This window comes from Camelus dromedarius, chromosome 19, assembly GCF_036321535.1.
Source record: "Camelus dromedarius isolate mCamDro1 chromosome 19, mCamDro1.pat, whole genome shotgun sequence".
In the NCBI taxonomy this organism is placed as follows: domain Eukaryota; kingdom Metazoa; phylum Chordata; class Mammalia; order Artiodactyla; family Camelidae; genus Camelus; species Camelus dromedarius.
This window is the reverse complement of record NC_087454.1, coordinates 29,623,722-29,640,711: the sequence shown is the minus strand read 5'-3', so window position 1 is coordinate 29,640,711 and position 16,990 is coordinate 29,623,722. Positions and strand designations below refer to the sequence as shown.

The following is a 16,990-nucleotide window of genomic DNA, read 5'->3' as shown; positions in this document are numbered from 1 at the left end:
ACTGCTCTGGAGGGCCCGGTGCCCAGCCAGCCACCAACACACACACACACACCCTCACACACACTCACACACTCAAAGCAGACTCTCGGAGCTGTCCTCCTCCTCCGGCCTGACTCCACCTGTCCTCCCTCTTGTCAGAGCCCTGTCTCCACAGCCACATCTTCCTTCCTTTCAAGGACCCCATACCCACCTCCTCCCAACCTGCCAAGGACAGGCTCCAAAATTCCTGGTTTCTTTATCACCAGGAGTGGTTCCTCTCACAAACGTCGTTAGAAGGCAGAATCGCGTGGTGGTGAGGAGCCCTTAGAGCCCCGGGCCACACCCCTGGGCTTCACACCCCAGCTCCGCCACTTCTGGGCCGTAGGACTCTGCTAAGTCACAGACCTCTCTCCCTGCCTCAGTCTCCCCATCTATAAAACCAGGATGACGTTATGACCTGCCCCACAGGGTGACCCTGCTTTGGGGACTGAATGGTGTATTGCATGGAAACCCCTGCAACGGTTTGAACGGCATCCCCCAAAAGACATGCCTAAGTACTTGTCCCCAGAATCTGTGACCATGGATTTATTTAGAAAATGGGTCTTTGCTGATGAAATGAAGGATCTCGAGATGAGATCATCCTGGATCACCTGAGTGGACCCTAAATCCAATGCCAAGTGTCCTATAAGAGACACCGAGGAGGAGGCCGCGGAAAGACAGAGGCAGAGACGGGAGGGATTCAGCCACAAGCCAAGGAATGCCTGAGCCATGGAAGCTGCAAGAAGCCAGGCAGGACTCTCCCCTTAAGAGTTTTCGGAGGGAGTGGAGCCCGGCCAGCACCTTGAGTCTGGACTTCTGGCAACCAGAACCTTGAGAGGATGCATTTCTGTTATTTAAAGCCACCCAGTTTGTGGCAGTTGCTACGGTAGCTCTAAGAAAGTAATGTAACTACCCCCACAGTGCCTGGCGCACAGAAAACGGTCAATAAATGTTCGCAGCTGTTATTATTGGACCTAATTATTATCTGAAGCTAACTTTTCATTGAAAGTGATCATTACAGGGAAAAAAAGTCATCCACCTGCTTTGCTAAACCAAAGGGACACCTTCCCAGGTTGCACCCATAGCAATGGAAAGATGCCTCCTAAAGCTTTGAAATCACCTTCTTTTTAGAGCGAACCCTTAGGCTGGGCTCATGGCCCCCACCAGTGAGGGGCTGAGTGGAATCTTTCCTCCTGTCACACCCCCAGAACCTTCTAGCCCATTCTCTTGGTGGTCTAGAGGCTGGATTCTTAGTCTGGCCACTTTCTGGTGAATTTTATTTTTCCCCAAATGAGAGGACTCGCTCTCTCTCCTGCACTTGCGTGCTCTCCCGTCCCCTGCCCTGCGCCCGTGGTGTTTCTGGGCCTGACCTTGCCCTCTACTGTTTCTACCTATCCCAGTCTTGTAATGGCCCAACACAGATACTGCCCTCCTGCAAACCCTCCTTGAAGGGGAGATTATGAATTCTCTCACCGACTCGTGCCTGTCTCAGGTGCCTGACCCCACGGCTGCTTTCTGTTCTGATATTGGTAAATCACTCCTCGAGGGCTCTGTCTGCAAAGTAGGGCTCGTCATAGCTTCCGGTTTGAGAGGTGCGTGAGCCAAAGCCGATGCGTACCTAGGATCCTACTTGTAAGGAATGTCAGCAACTTCCATATGGTTTTAAAAGCATCTTAACATTATTTCCCAAAGTTATTGTATATCCACAGTCTCCTCGGAGGCGTATAACAGCCCAATGAACAAGGCAAGGCAGGGGGGTTACTATCCCTCTTTTATAAAGAAGAAAACTAAGCCCTAGAAAGATTCGAATTCAACTAATAGTTACTGAGCACACTTTACATGACATTGAACTTACACAGTCACCTTGTATTTTCTCAGGAACTCTCTGAGGTCAGAGGCTTAGACAGGGAAAGTGACTTGCCCAAGGTCACTCAGCTAGTGAGCACCAACAGAAGGACTTGAACCCAGGTCTCCTGATTCCCAAAGCAGGGATCTTTTCACGATCTACGTTTCTACAAGGAGAGTCTAGTGGCACAACACATGGGTGGTAATTTAGACCGAAAAAGAAGCAACTCTACTCTGAGCCAACCCTATTGAGGAAAGGTGCTTTCTGTAACTCAGTTTCTCCGCCTGTGAAATGAGAGCGCTTGTAGAAATACTGTGGATCTCCAGCTTCCAGGAAGATGAGCCACATCCTGGTTAGTTGGCACCCTCCACACTGGGGTGTCTGGACCGAATGAGACCAAGAATATGAAAGGGCTTTGTAGAGCGAGGACAACTCAGTGAATGAAAGCTACAGTTTCAATGACTAATTAATCCCTCTAGTGAATAGAAACATCAAACGTAGATTTCCACTTTTCAAAGAAACAGAACGCACAACATCAAATGCATTTTGAGCATGGAATGAAAGTCACAAAATCGGGGTTTACAAGCGACGCTCCATCTGTCCTCCAGTGGGCAGGTCTGTGGGTAAGTGCTTGGGCCGCAGTGTTCTTACTGATGAAATGGGACTTACAGCTGGTTCTCTTACAGGCATTTTTTAACCCCTGGGAGGCCCTTGAGCTTGGGGTCTTTTTTTTTTTTTCCCACAAGCAGCAGTGCTGTAACTGCCCCAGCCCCACACCATCCTGGGAGAATAAGAGACAGAAACTTGAGCTGTCATTCCGCATCAGCTACTTCCCAGCACTTGGAACTGAGCAAGTCTCAGTTTTCTCATCTATAAAATGGGCATTTAATCTCTTTTATTCACCTCACAGAGCACTGGGTGTTTGGGGAGAAATGAACCCAAGTCTGTAACAATGACTCTAAAATTAAAAACGACAAGGGACATCCATCGTCATGACGTCACTCTTTCTATCTCTGCTGCCATAAAAGTGTCCAAGGATGAACTTGCTTCCTACAAAGGCTTCAAGATTCCAGCATCCCAGCCCCCAAGGAGAGTGGGAACAGAGACAGGGGAGGGCACGGGGTGAAGCAGCGAGGTTTGCACGTGGCTTTGATTTCAAGCAGTTTGTAGCAGAGAAGATGATCCTTGCAAAGGCAGTGGCCTCACCAAAGGCTTAAGGGGCAGGATGCTGGGACTTGAGATGGAATTCAGCATTCTTGAAGTTCTGAAGCCTGACACTTTTTATGTTTTAAATCCTCTCCCTTATTTCCTGTTACTCTCTTCTTCCTGGCTGTAATCTTCCCTATTAACTCTGGAGCAACGTGATTTAAAGAGGACACAGGGTTTCAAATAGTTTCAAGGTGCTCACAGTTTTCAATAAACCACTCAATTCTCTCTCCTTTTTAAAAAATTTTCATCTTGCTGGTCAGAAAAAAAAAATGTTTTTTTTTTCCTTTGAGCACTTTTTGATTGATAGAGTTTTTTCAAGTAATCTTTTAAAAGATAGGCTGAATAATATAGTTTAACTTTATTTTTCCAAAGCTGGTGCAGATTACTTTCTATGTTTCCTGTGTCTAATGGTTACAACCATCATTCAGTGTTGTTTTGCAGATAGTAACTGTACCCAACATTTGGTTAAGGATTTTCACATTCATTACCTCAATTATTTTTCACCACCACATCGTTCCCATTTTACAAATAAGGAAACTAAGGCTCAGAACCCAGGGCCTCCCAGCTGGTAGAGTCACATGTCAAATTCTAAACTGCTGCTCAGAAGTAGCGCTCAGTCCCGCAGAGTTCCAAGTTCTGCCCTTGGAAATGTATTTCTGGACTCTGGGTGGCAGCCAAACAGAACTGACTTGAAAAGACCAGATAGAGAAGATGAGAGGTGAGTTCCCGGGACACAGGTAAGCCCCCTGGGCTGGAAGGATCATGAAGGTAAGTGTACAATCCAAAGGAAGTCAGCGGAGGCCAGGGGAGCAGAGCACCGTGCTGGGCTGCCCAAGGCTGATACAGAAAGAGTGGGTGTGCCCTGGTCCAACGCACTCAACTGGCTCCTAAGAGGTCACGTGTGCAAGACTCAGGCTCGGGGATAACTTGGGAGCGTGAGCCAATGGGCCTGTATAGATGGGGTACTCACTGAGCACTTACTGTATCAAGCACTGCTCCAGGTGCCATGGGAATACAAATGGTGCCTAAGACTCACTGACCTCCAGGGGCTTCCGGTCTAGTTGAGGAGACAAGACTAAGACATGCAGCCTCGGAAGAAATGACGTGTGTTCAACCCCACAGCACAAACTAGAGTCTTGTCAGAGAACAGAGAAGAGAGAGACCTATGGGGACCAGAGGCCATTAAGAGACGTGGAGGACAGAAGGAAGAGGGCTAACATTTCTAACCAGAGTTCCAGAAGGAAAGAAAAAAGAAGACAGAGGAAATTGTCAAAGAGATACATGGCCGTGGATCGATGGGAGGGCCCCTTTCTATTTAGTTTCTCTAAAGGAAGTTCTTTTCAGTGGATATTTGGGGCTCAGGTGGGCAGGGCAGTATATTCAGCCAGTAAATTTTCCCGAATGCCACATCCCCCTAATGTAACCTAGGGTGGGGTGTCAGGGAGCGGGCCATGCCTGAGAGGGCTGAGTTCATCAGTATAGCTTTAAGGCTGGTCTTGGTCATGTCAACGCCTGGCTTTTGCCTACACCTTTGGTTCTACAACAACCCCCCCCCAAATCCTCTCTACCCCCACCCACTCCAACTCTTCGATATAATAAAACCCAGGTAGCCAGAACTCAAGATGATATGACATCTACACTCTCAGGAGCAATCGCCTGCATTTTCTTTTAAAGCTCAGCTTCCAGAATAAACCCTGGGATCAGTTCACATTCAGCCCAAATTCAACAACTCCTCTAAGTGATTATTTATGTTCATAATTCTATCTCTGAGTAACTCTGTCATTAAACAAAGAATCAAGTGTGTTCACTATCAGAGGCTGCACCCTCTGCAAGGTGGACAAGGCAACTGCAGACCTCAGGCTTCAGTAAACCCAGTCCCAGCTCTCCCAGCACAGGATGGGGACTGCCGCCATCACACGCATCATATTCCACGTCATTCACAAAGGGAAGTTTGCGTGGACCACACGATCGAGGTATCCTTTTTATTTTTGTCGTCTTTCAAGGAGAGACATTGTGTTTGGGGGAATGTCCAAGCGGAGAATCTTTTGAACCAGGTATTTTGGGCTACGTGCTTGGAATAATTTTAAAAGCTTCTACACACTCTGTAAGAGATAAATTAAACGCAGCTTAACTTCCCTTCTGGAGCTGTTGCCCAACAACGCACTGCCTTAAATGTGTGATGCTGACTGACGTTTGTCCATCAGGTCGCAGCCCAGACTTCAGACAATCAGGACTCAGCAGAGTCCTGCCCTCTTGCTCCTCACACCCAGGGTCCCTCCTCATCAGTCAGCCATGAAAACAAACCCAGGATGAAGCCAGCGCAACAGCAGATGTAGCCCTTTAGAAGCAGCGTGGATCCACCGAAAAAGGGAAGTCCTTGTGTCTAGTGACTAATGAGAAGATAACAAAGTTCTGCCTTTTACAGAAATGCCAAGAAGTAGTAGGGAAGATGACCAGGGCAGGCATTGTCAGACCAGGTTACATAAGAAACAGACAAAATATGAATTTCAGAAAGAGCCAATGGCTCAGTACCTGATTTCTGCCGAAGACCTTGCTGCTTCTGGAGCTGCCTCTCTGAAGAACTCCTCTTTTGAGACGGGGACAGAGGCTGATAAGTTCTGTTGAGATTTTCAACCCTAAGATTTAAATTAAAAAGAAAAGTCTTCTTGTTAGTCAACCACCCATTCAGAAGATTCAATCAAACAAAGCCCCTGCCTTAAGCCTGGAAGGGACTCAACAGCGAGGTCTGCAGGAGTGCAACAGAACCACTTCCAGGCCCTGGACGAGCAAGCTTTACATACCAACAATAATAATAGCCACACAGTAACAACAACACTCGTGGGCCGAAGTCTGAGGCTCACCGTTCAGACAACAATGCTGTTTTTTCCTAAAACAGCCTGTCATCAAGCTAGAACTTACAATTTAACAAGTTTGAGTTTCAAGGACCAGGAAGTGGACTTGGGTTTCTGCTCTTTTCCTAGGGACAAGCATGAATTGGTCCCTATCCATGGGACAAGAATATGAAAGTGTTCTCCCTCCTGGGAAACGTGTAGGGGGCCCTCTCTTCAAGCAAATCCTGTTTGCTCCACTGCACACCTGTTTTCCTTCCATATTACCACACAGGAGGGATAAGAGGACAAAATCTGGAGACAGTGGAGGCCACACAAATCATTTGCTGTCTGGCCACAGTGACTCGTCGTGGTCATGTCTGTGCCCCCACCAGCTGCTTCTGAGGCCCCGGCCCTCCCTTCTCACCCTGACACCCCTGGACCTGGTAGTTTGTTAACCTCAGCCAATCACAGTTGGCAAGCTTCAATGATTGGTCCAAAGGGTGGCTTACATGACCAAAGACCTTTCCTGGGACTTTTTAAGCTAGAGCTAGAGAGAAGCCCTTTCCTATTCAGTGATAAATCTGGGAAATGTCAGTCAAGAGCAGGCAGCAGCCACGGCCCCACTGTGTGGAGAAATCCCAACTGAGTTAGAAGAAAGTAGAAGAAGGCTACAGAGAGACTTCTAGCAACTCCAAGTTGAAGGTTTCTCAAGAAATTAAATTCTGTGATTTTTGTTTTGTTTTGTTTTGTTTTAAAGCAATGAAGAAGGAGAAAGAAAAATAGAGACAGAAGATGTGTGTGTGTGGAGAGAGGGAGATTGACAGAGGCAGAGAGAAAGAAAGAAAGCAGCTGCTTGGAAAAACCCCAAATGGCACAATTTATCTTTAATCCCTAGTGTAGGTTGGAAAAGTGAGAAGAGTATGAGGAGCGCTGAGACAAACTACATCAATCAGTTGCATAGAAAATTTGATTTTTTTCGTTGAGCATGTACCCCCCGCCAAACTAAGCATGTGGAGAATCACACGACCTCACTTAAGAAAAGCTAACATTGGTAGTTCAAACTGGTGTAGCAGAAATAGCAGGGGGGCGTCTAGGCCTTTATTACTTGATGAATAAAATGTTGCCTAGAATAAATGGGTCACCGGCCAAGTGCCAGAAACTTCCATGGCTCGGGCTTCCATTGTTACTGGTGTGGGTGATGGTAGAAGTGGAGTAATTCTAGGTCACTTGTGAGGGGAGAAGCTTCCAGATCGGGTCAGTTCTACAGCATGGTTCTGGGAGAGTTCCTGGAAGCACTAGCCAGAGTAGATTCTGTTGCTTGCAACTGAGAACCATAACATGCAACTGTCTGCATGGTGGTATGGAGCTTGGTGCGTAAGGGAGTACCACCCACATGCCAGCAACTGCAGATACTGCAAACACGACCTTAGATATCATCTCCTAAGAAGCCCATGAGATACCTCTGCCTTTACTGTATGGATGAGAGAAACTCAACCCAGAGAAGTTAGGTAACTTAGTTTCCCAACAATTAGCAGAGCCCAGATTCAAATTCCAGCCTGAATCTAAAGCCTATGCTCTTTCTTCTGTTCCAGATATTTCTCATATATGTCCAGGAATTCACTTCCTTAAAAAGCTAGTTTTCATTAAGTTTAGAATTGATGTAAGAATTCCATTTGATAGATCCAAGAAACGTCCATGGGATACGCCAACTCCACATGCCTCCCTCAGCCATGTCTCTCTGTGTTCCTCGTTTTTCAGAACCATGGGTGGGAAAACTGACCTCTTGGGCCACCTAGACCACGCATGACCAGAACCCTGCCTATGTTCCCAGTCTTGCCCTGTATCGTTCTCCCTCCTCTCTTACATTGTTCCTTGCTGTGGTCTGAACGTCTGTCTCCCCAAATTCATATGCTGAAGTCCTAGTGCCCAATGTGATGATTTTAGGAGACAGGGCCTTTGGAAGGTGCTTGGGAGGGGGATACACTCATGAATGGGATTAGTGCTCTTCCAAACAAGACCCCACAGAACTCCCCAGCCCTGTCACCATGTGAGGACACAGTGAGAAGTCAGTGACCCAGAAGAAGGCCCTTACTTGACCATGCTGGAACTTTCAGCCTCTAGATCTCTGAGGAGTACATATTTGTTGTTTATAAGCCACCCAGTCTGTGGCATTTTGTTATAGAAGCCCAAACAGATGGACTAATGCAATCCTCACACTGGCTTTTTTTTCATCTCCTAAAATATTCTAAGATCTTCCCTGGCATTGGTTCAGCATTGTATCTCTATGGCTAGCACCAAATTTGACACTTAGTAAGTGCTCGATATTTACTGATTGAATGAATGGATGATTCCTCTGAGGAGGGCTGCTGTGTTGAGTCTTACGATAAAGCAGAGGGAGTTTGGAAGAACTCAAGTTCTACTCCCCAGAGCCCCATGGCTCAAGTGCTATGAGGTGTAGGATCTGGGCCACTTCCCCTTAGTGTTGGGGGAAGAGATAAAGGGGATTTTTCTAAAGGATCTCAATGATCCTATCCATTGGGTTTATTCCCTTCCACTCTCCAGTGACCTCAAGCTGGGAGCATGGTTGGAGAGGCTGGACTTGTTAGAGAAGGGGGTCTAAAGATATCTCATTGGAGAAGTTCATTAGAACACCATTCAACTCTACCCAGCAACTGCATAGACATGTGTGCATGTGACGTGTGTAAGTATACACACGGAGTAGTTGATCCACAAATCTCCTAGGCAGATGACAAGCCTTCAGGAAAGGGGAGGAGAGATGAACAAGTAGAGAAACTTATCTACTGGAGAGATGAGTAAAAGCTACATAACATTCCTCAAGGAGACTGCAATGGAACTTTGTCCTCAACCAGTAAACGTTTGTGTCTGGTCCCAGAGCCCTGGTTTGGGTATCCAAGGGTGGTCTCCCTGGACCCATCCTTATGCCCTTTCACTCCCACACTTTCTGGCAGTGGTGATGTGAAGCAAGCATCATCATAACTGTATAACCCAACTTGGTTCTTTTGTGGCCACTCCATCTAAAAATCACAGATTCTTTGGAGGTTAGCAAATGATTTATTTGCTTTCTCCTTAAGTAACAGAACAAATCAGTCTAAAACTCACAAAATACCTAAGAGACCACTGATTGTGGTCCCTCCTAATTTTAAAGTATGAGGAAACTATATCCCAGAGAAGGGAAATGGTTTGCCCTGAGTCACGCTGCTGGGAGAAGCAAGACCAGGTCTCTCAATACCCAGTCTAGGTCTCTTGTCACAGCACCACACGTCCTGCCACCGAGGACCACAGGCTTGATTTACATCACAACCTGTGGGTTCTTACAGTCTCCAACCTGGGCCCCCACCACGCCGTGGGGGTCTGGATGTGCCTCTTACCTCACACGTTGACTTCAGCAACACCACCCGATTGGTTACTCTGCCGTGGAGCCTAAGTCTCCCATTGTTAATCATCTTTTAAAAGAGTTTAACATCTGCTGCAGGGAAATTTACTGGCCTCAAGTTACTGGTTATAATTTTGGTCATTTGGGGAAAATAATGATGCTACAGTCGTCACTTTCCAAATGTTGCAGGAAACTGACCCAGATCAAGAAACCTCTCAATAAATCAGCTCAAAAACGGCATCAATTTCTAGCCTCGCTATTTAGAATGTTGCAGCTCTGAATCAGTGTCTGGGCTGGAGAAAGCGTCCAACTCAAAGCCTCTAGATTTTAATAATAGCTGCCATTGTTCAAAGAGGGATTCATAACTCTCAGTGGACTCCAGCCAAAAATCTTGAGCCAGATTCGGTATTTATGTATGTTTGGGTGACTAAGTGCTCTACAAGGTTCATGAGTGGTTCTGTCATCATGGGAGCTACCCACATCTCCAAGCCCTGGCCCTGTTTGTGGACATCACCCTGGACTAGGCCTGCCTTGCTGACACGTCTTCTTTGGCTCTTGATTTAGGTACAGATGACAGGGATCATGGCATATTAATAATAAAAACAACAGCTAACCCTTATGGAGTGTTTGCTATGTGCCAGGAGTCGGCCCATTAGACCATGTAACCCTCACAACCCTATGAGGCAGGTACTACTATTATCTTCATTTTACACATGAGGAAACTGAGGCACAGAGTGGGTAAATGATCACACGTATAGTAATCAGAGGAGCTAGGATTTGAACTCAAGCAATCTGGCTCCAGAGACCTACTAGCCCCCCTCTCTTTTTAAACAGCTTTATTGAAATACAATTCACATACCATAAAATTAACCCTCTTGAAGTGTATATAATTTCATGTTTTTTAATATATTCACAGAGTTGTGTAATTACCATCACTATCTAATTTCAGAACATGTTTATCACCCAAAAACGAGGGTCTAAGAGCCTGGCCCTAGATTCCATGTCAGGGGTGACCAGAGGATGTCTGCCAGCCTTGGCAGCACCTTCTCCTCATGGAGTTGTCTTCTCTCCTCCTTCCTTGAGGGAATTTCATCTTTCAGACTTCTCCTGACCTGGACTGGGTCTCCTGGACAGGAGACTGGGGATGGACATGTAGGCTGAAGGGGTGGGGTTTATAAAAGGAGATCAGAAAAAGCCATGTCACTCCAGAGGCAAAGCCAGATGCAAGGCCATGGAGCAGAGACTGCAGACGTCAGAGCAAAGCACAAATGAATTAATCAATCTGGGCATTGAGGATCCACAGCCACTAACACCACAGAAAAAGAGACAGCCAGACATTATGAGGCTCCTGATGTAAGAGCACATGTCCACCTCTCACCTAGGGAGAAAAATCAAACCTGAACGTGATCGAGCCTCTAGGTCTAGCCGCAGGGAGGCTCTTTGACAAGAGAGGATTTAGGACATCAGTTATTTCCTCTTCCTAAACAAGGAACTCGAGCCTACTGCAGTGGCTCAGTGATGCCCAGACAGCCAGGCAGTGCCATTGGCCTGCCCACTCCAAGGCTAGAACCCAGGGGTATCTCAGACCAGGTTGGTGCAAAGATTTATTGTCCCACACACGTGCGGACTTCACAGCCCAGAGGTAGCAAGAACTGTTTGGGGGTAATTTCTCAGTCCAACAGCACCTCTTTCCAGGGGCCAAAAGGCACCTACAACAGAAGTAGCATTTCAAATGCATCCCCAAGCAGTGATCCCTCTTGCCTGTCATACAGGCTGTCAGTGGCAGGGTCTGCAAGATGATATCAGAATTTCCTACCTGAGAATCCTCTGCTATGTCCCCAAGACTTAAGAATAACATCCAGCCCTCTTCCTGTGACAAGCTTTGGAAAAACTGAACTGAGAGTAGGCTGGAAGCAGGTCCCTGAGCCACGTCCCAGGGCCAGGTCTACGAGAGAGAGGGAACAGCCAGTACCAGCTCCTCCTCCTGCTGCTGCTGGGCTCCTGTTTCCCCGCCACCTCCAGCAGCTCCTCCTTTCAGCTGAGGCTCGAGCAAGAATTATGGAGCTGCTATTATTACCCCAGCCCGGTGTCCAAGGCTTGATGGCTGCTGCCCTGGCAGCTCCCACCCAGTGGAGAGCCAGCTGCAGTGACAATAAAACAAAGTCCTTGGCAGCTAAAGGCCTCTCCTCTGCGTGCTGGGGCTGACGAACGGGATGTGGAGCCAGCTCTGACTCCGGCTCCTTGGGAAGTCTTGGAGCTGGCCTCCCGCCTCCCCAGCATCTGATTCCAAAGGCATTTTTCAGCCCAGCTGGGAAGGGCCGTGACAATCTCAACAAGACTCATTCCATTGACCTTGAGAAATGAGTCTCCAAGACTCAGCTATCTGTCCAGGGCCTCTTCTAGAAGGGAGGGATATGGGTTTGATCTCACTTGGCTGGCTTTATCAATCCACCAACCAACCAAACGAGCATTTCGAGAACACCCTACATGCAAGGGCACCGCTCAGGATTCATTCATCCAGCACATCTTCCCACAGCACTGATTTTGTGTGAGGCACGGTGCCAGGTGCTGGGGAGACATCTCTGCGCAGGGGAGACAGAAAGCCCTGCCCTCCCGGGAGCTTACATGCTACTGTCAGGAAAGAGATGAGGAAGACAATGAGTCAGTGATTTAGTGAAGTAGAAGGTCACAGATGCTACGGGGAATTTAAGCAGAGTTATGGAGACTGGGCGTCTAGGAGGCAGGAGTGAGGTTTAAATGGTTGGCCAGGGAAATGCTAGCTGAGAAGGTCACATTTGAACCAAGACATGAAGGAGGTAAAGGGTCAAAACCTGAGCCCCCAGCTGAATCATTATGCTGTGCACCAGAAACTAACACAACATTGTAAATCAACTATACTTCAATTAAAAACAAAAACAAAATCAAAAACTAAAATAGATCATCTTAAAGCCTTGTTTTACCTTGGCATCCATCCTATAAGTAGATTTACCCTCCTGAATTTTTTCTTTCACTTTAACTAAAATTCACTCATTTATGCTGAACAAAGAGTTGAATAAGAATTGATTACATGCCACCCACTGTCTTTGGCAGTGGGAAGTCACACATGAATAAGACATAGCCCTGACTGTCACAGAGCACAGATCTGAACTGGGAGGAGCAAACGCATGGACGAAGAATGCTGATGCAAGCAAATGGGAGGGAGGATCATGCCCAAAAGCTTTACTTCTAGGCCTGAAGTAATGAGCAGGAGAGATCTCCCAGAGTCCCAGGCAGAAAGCGCACAAAGGCAGTGAGACAGGAAACAGAGGAAGCAGCTCTTTTGGGACCAGCAAGTCCGGTGTCATGACCAGAGCGAGCAGTGTGTGCGGAAGACACAGGGAAGTGGCTGGAAGGGGTATGCAGCCTGCAAGACGGCACCTGCTGGTCCCTGCCCCTGGTGTTCATGCCTTTGTACGACCCCCGCCCTGGAGCCTGGGCGCCCAGACCTACTGTCTCACTCTAACAAGGCTAGGGCTTCCTTCGTGGGTGCTCTCTCTTGCCCTCTCACTGGCTCACTTTGAGGGAAGCCAGTGCCACGTTGTGAGCTGCCCAATGGAGAGATCCATGTGGCAAAAGATGGATGTTTCTGGCCAATAGCCAGCAAGAAACTGAATCCTGCCAATGACCCCATGAGTGAGATTGGTCCTCCTCCATTTGAGCCTTCAAATGAGACTGCAGCCTGGCTACCACCTTGATGGCAGCTGTATGTGGACCTGAGACAGAGGACCCAGCTGAGCTGCCCCCAGACGCCTGCTCCACAGACACTGGGAGACAATAACCATTCACTGTTTTAAGCTGCTAGGTTTTGGGTCAATTTGTTATACAGCAAGAGATGACTAATACAAGTGGGTCTCAGACATTTCAAGCATGATTGTGAAATAATCAAACCTGTTCTTTAAGCATTGGGTTGACTGGCAGTAAGAGGCCTCTGCAGGAGCCCCTGAAAGGAGTGAGAGGAGAGGCAGAGAGAACAGAGAGGAATGAAGGAGAGATCTGGTGAGGCTGGACTCCGGTTCCAGGAGAACACACCTTCCATTCATCTGGTTACTCAAACCGAAAGCCTCAGTTCCGTCATCGACTGCTCCTTCCTCACACCCCATGCTCAATTCACCAGTAAATTTGTCTCCACCTTTCTCTCCCTCTCCCAGGACTGCTCTCCACAAGGCAGCCAGATGGTGCCACTTTCCTACTCAAAACCCACCTGGGACCTCTAACTGCTCTTAGAATAAAACCCAAGTCCTCCCATGGACTGGAGGCCTATGCGGCTGCTCTGTAAGCTGCCTCCTCACCCCCAGGCTCCCTCAGCCCTAGCCAGACAGTCCCTCTGTCTGGGACTCTCTCCCTGCAGACGCTCTGCTTGCTCCACTCTCTCCTTCAGTCCCTTCAGAAAAGGCTTCCTGATGAGAAGGCATTTAAGCTGCAAGCCCAAAGGAAAACCATGGCACCACCTTGGATGGCTTCGGGAAATTGACCTCATTGCGTTAGAATCATATCACCCATGGCAGGATTAGCACTGTTTGGTGGAGCCAAAGCTTTCCTGGACGATGCCAGGACAGTGGGGCTGGGGGCCCGATTAACCAGGGAGAATGGGGGACACTCTTCTTGATGGTCATTGCACGTGTGGGACATCTCAGCAGTAGCCCCTCGCACCTTTCACAGCTGCTTTAACTGTCCCCAACCCTTCCCCTAGGCCAGTGGGCTCGATCCGCAGGCCAGGCTGCAGATGTCACCACCATCGCCTGCACAGTCAGGTGACGGAGGCACAGGGAGGTAAAGTGACTTCTCCCAGGCGTTCTGGTTCCCAGTTCAAGTGCACTTCATCCTTGGGTCCTTAACACAATGAGTGCTGGACAAGGAAAAGTAAATACATCTTAGTAAGAAAATGAGTGACGTGTAGAAAGTGCTTTGTTGATGGCTACTCATTTGTAACTATTTTAACTTATTACGTTGTGGGTTTGAAGCAGCTGTTCATTAAGCTGACCTTCACTGGCCACCTCCCAACCATGCGGTCAGGCGCCGGGCTGGGCAGCAGCTACCCCCTCTGCATGCCCAGGATGGGCTGGGCGTGGTCCGTAAGGCCCAGGCTGGGGCTTCTCTGTCTGCAGGGCCAGGGGAAGGAGGCCTGGAGAAAGGAAGGCTTTCAGGGCAGTGGCCTGGAGCTAGAGAGGACCACAGCCCCCAAGGCCAGATGAAGGGGCTTCACAGCCCATCCTCCCTGAATTTACAGCCAGCATCACTCCGAGCTCGTGGGGGGCCTCCCACAGGACGCGGGACCCGCCAGCTGGCAGCAAGGCCCTAGCAAGGATGGTGATGGGCTCTGGCAGTGGGTAGGGCCGTGGTGATGTCAAACGACTCCACGGGGCAACCCGGTGAGTCACCAGGGCGCCCCTCCCCACTGTCCTCCACCTCATCATCCCCCTTACAGGCCACCCACAATGTCCTAGAAATGCCAACTCCTCTGTTTTCACTTTTTCCCTAAAGACAGAAGGAAAAAAAAAAAAAGACAAGGAGCTGGAAAAGCAAAGGGTCAGTAGTGAGAAGGGAGGCGCCATCGGGGGGAGCCAGACAGGGTGGGAGCAGAGGGCTTCAGGGACAAGGAACCTTCAGCCCCACTTGTGCTGACAGGAACCCCCCCACACCTCCCAGGCCAGACTCGAAAGGGGCTTTAAGCACCATCTCATCTAACCTTGGTTTCAAGTCAACTGATGTTCAAAGAGGTTCGACGAATTGCCCGTGTTGGTAATTAAGCCAGATTTGTTCTGGCCTTAGAGAGTGGAAGGGAAAGTTGAAAAAATAGTTACCTTGGACAGAAAGCCTGTGTTTTAAGGCACTCAACCATATAATGACACCTAATCATTTACCTATGATCGGTCTCCGTCTGGTTTCCTCTAAGCAAGTCTAAGTTCCTTAAGGAGGGATTTGTTTCCAAGAGTCTCTTGTGTCACAGACACCCAGGAAGCCCTGGCTCAAATAAGTGAACAGAGAAGGGGAAAGAACAGTAGACGAAGCCCACGCAATGAACAGAATAAATGATGAGCCAAGAGACTCTCTTAAGGCGCCTGCAGCTCACTCCTGCTGAGAAGTCAACACAAAATTAAAAAGCAGTGTGGACCACAGAGAAAGAGAACAAACTAGCAGTTACCAGGGCGGGGAGGGAGGCGGGGAGGGGCAAGATAGGGGAAGGGGATTAAGAGGTACAAACTATTAGATAAAATAAGGGACAAGGATATGTTGTACAACACGGGGAATATAGCCAATATTTTACAATAACTATAAATGGAGTATAACCTTTAAAAACTGTGAATTACTGCTGTACACCTGTAACATATAATATTGTACATTAACTATACCTCAATAAAATTTTAAAAAGTTTTTTAAAAAAAAAAGCAGTGTGGTCTAGTGGAAAAGCACAGGATCATAAAGAATGGTAGCCACATGATTAATAATGTCAAGAAATGTACGTGGCATGGCCCACCGTTTTGTCACAGAGCCTCTCCATCATGGCCTTGGACTGCCAGCCGGGGCGAGTCGCTAGCAACGCCAGACCAACTCAATTTCCACACCTGCCTTGAATGAAAAATAGGATTTTTCAGTGCCCGCCTCGTGTTTATCAGACTCTCCAGGGGACGTGAGAAGTTTGGAAAAAGCATGATCTAAAATTACCATTGATTTTTTTTTGAAGTCCCTATTTCATTTATTTTGAAATTTCAAAAAAAAAATCAAGAGAGGGCTTGAGATTTTTTAACGCTCATCAGGAGGGGGATCCAAGTTTGAAAGGCCGAGAAATCCCATAAATGTGTCTGCTTCTGCCAGGGGCACGCTCCCCGCTCTCTGGTGTCCTCAGGAAGAATGCAGAAGTGACGAGCTGGGGATTCCTTTCCCCCCGATCCTCCCTGTCAGGGTAACAAACAGTGTTAAAGAATCACTTTCAACTTCTTCATTTTATTTGACCCTTGTAATAGCTCCGTGAGTTGGGCAAGAGCCCAACCTAATAATACAAATACTCGCTGAAGACGACCGGGAGAGGCATGGCGCTCGACAGACAAGGAAACTGGCCCCTAAGAGTTAAATGGCTCCAAGACTCACAGACAGAAAACGAACTTACGGTTACCAATGGGAGAAGGAGGTGGGAAGGGATAAATTGGGAGTCTGAGATTTGCAGATACTACTATGTATAAAATAGATAACCAACAAGTTTCTACTGTATAGCACAGGGAACAACATTCACTATCTTGTAACCTATAATGAAAAAAAATATACAATGAATATACGTATGTACATGTATGTACATGTATGACTGAAACATGATGCTGTACACCAGAAATTGACACGACATTGTAAACTAACTACACTTCAAATTTTTTTTATTTTAATTTTAAAAAAGAGTGAAATGACTTCTAACTATGGATCTGAAAGGCGCTACTGGGGCCTCTCCCTTCCCAGGTGGAGAAATGAGGCCCAGAGAGGGAGAGAGGTTGTTCCATCACCCAGTAAATGCTGGCGCCAAGACCAGAACCCAGGTCCCCCAAATCTTTACAATCCAGAGTTCTGTCACCACATCACACGCCCCCTCCGGTGGTCCCCTGCCCTGGAGAGGAAAGAGGGAGGAGGCACCGGGGAGGGAACTGACAGGGACTGAGCACCGGAACCGCC

General features: G+C 47.8%; 1 long non-coding RNA gene across 1 annotated transcript in view; it reads right to left on the bottom strand.

The window, feature by feature from the left end:
* LOC135318628 (uncharacterized) overlaps positions 1-16,990 on the bottom strand; it is a 131,969-nt gene that overhangs the window by 83,679 nt on the left and 31,300 nt on the right. Inside the window, exon 3 of the long non-coding RNA XR_010376907.1 lies at positions 5,606-5,709. This is a non-coding gene — a long non-coding RNA (uncharacterized LOC135318628). The remainder of the gene's footprint in view (positions 1-5,605; positions 5,710-16,990) is intronic.